Source organism: Salvelinus sp. IW2-2015, linkage group LG6.1 (assembly GCF_002910315.2).
Source record: "Salvelinus sp. IW2-2015 linkage group LG6.1, ASM291031v2, whole genome shotgun sequence".
NCBI lineage: Eukaryota > Metazoa > Chordata > Actinopteri > Salmoniformes > Salmonidae > Salvelinus > Salvelinus sp. IW2-2015.
The window spans coordinates 282,235-283,541 of record NC_036845.1 but is presented as its reverse complement, the minus strand read 5'-3'; the positions used below and the strand labels follow the sequence as shown (position 1 = coordinate 283,541).

At 37.8% G+C, this 1,307-nt stretch overlaps 1 long non-coding RNA gene across 1 annotated transcript; it reads right to left on the bottom strand.

Annotated features, from left to right (window-relative positions):
* LOC111964818 (uncharacterized) lies at nt 1-1,307 on the bottom strand. Its single transcript, XR_002877442.1, has 3 exons — nt 1,252-1,307; nt 878-987; nt 1-77 (listed from the first exon to the last, which is right to left on the bottom strand). It is a non-coding gene; the product is annotated as an uncharacterized lncRNA (long non-coding RNA).

Below are 1,307 nucleotides of genomic sequence, written 5' to 3'. Positions count from 1 at the left end.
TAGCGCTGGCTGAACCAGTGCAGCTTCTCCACATGAAGACTGCACAGAGACTGCAACACTGACACCTTCTGGTAGAGCTGGGGACAACACACACAGAGAGCTAGTCAATGACAGTTCTACACACTGTCCAGTGATGTCATAGAGTGTAAACACCAATGGTGGAAAAAGTACTCAATTGTCATACTTGAGTAAAAGTAAAGATACCTTAACAGAAAATGYCTCAAGTAAAAGTTAAAGTCACCCAGTAAAATACTACTTGAGTAAAWGTCCAAAAGTATTTGGTTAAAAATATACTTAACTATCAAAAGTAAATGGAATTGCTCAAATGTTCTTAAGTATCAAAAGTAAAAGAATAAACCATTTCAATGTCCTTATATTACGCAAACCAGATGGCAACATGAAAAAAACATTTACAGATAGCCAGGGGCACACTCCAACACTCAGACATAATTTACAAATTAAGCATTTGTGTTTAGGGAGTCTGAAAGATCAGAGGCAGTAGGGATGACCAGGGATGTTCTCTTGATAAGTGTGTGAATTGGAACATTTTCCTGTCAAAATGTAACGAGTACTTTTGGGTATCAGGGAAAATGTATGGAGTAAAAAGTACATTATGTTCTTTAGGAGCGTAGTGAAGTAAAAGTAAAAGTTGACAAAAATATAAATAGTAAAGTAAAGTACAGATACCCCCAAAAACTACTTAAGTTGTACTTTAAAGTAATTTTACTTAAGTACTTTACACCACTGGTAACGCTCTCCACTCACTACTCAGTCAAACTTGAATGCGTGAGTATGTGTCTGTGAGTGTGTATGTGCAAGTGCCTGTGTGTGTGTGCCTGTGTGTGTGCGTGTATGTGCAAGTGCCTGTGTGTGTTACCTTGTGCTGAAGGCTCTCTTGGTTGTCTCTGCGTAGCATGTGGTTGAGGCATACCTCCAAGTCTCTCCTCATTCTATGTACTCTGCCTCTATCCTCAATACAGGGGCGATCTACACACACACAAACAAAAATACACACAAAAAAAGATTAAAAGAGATAAAATAGATAATTTTATACCATTAATCAGCTTATTATGTTCTATGACTTTACGGATCTATGACTTTATGGATCTATGACTATGACTTTACGGATCTATGACTTTACGTTTCTGTGACTTTACGGATCTATGACTTTGCTGATCTATAACTTTATTGTACTAAGATTATCTGKAACAATATCATTTTACAGAATGTGTGTGCATTTGTGTGTCTTACCTGGGTTAATGAGCACCAGTGAGCTGAAGAGAGCCATCTGCTGCTCAGTCAGTCTC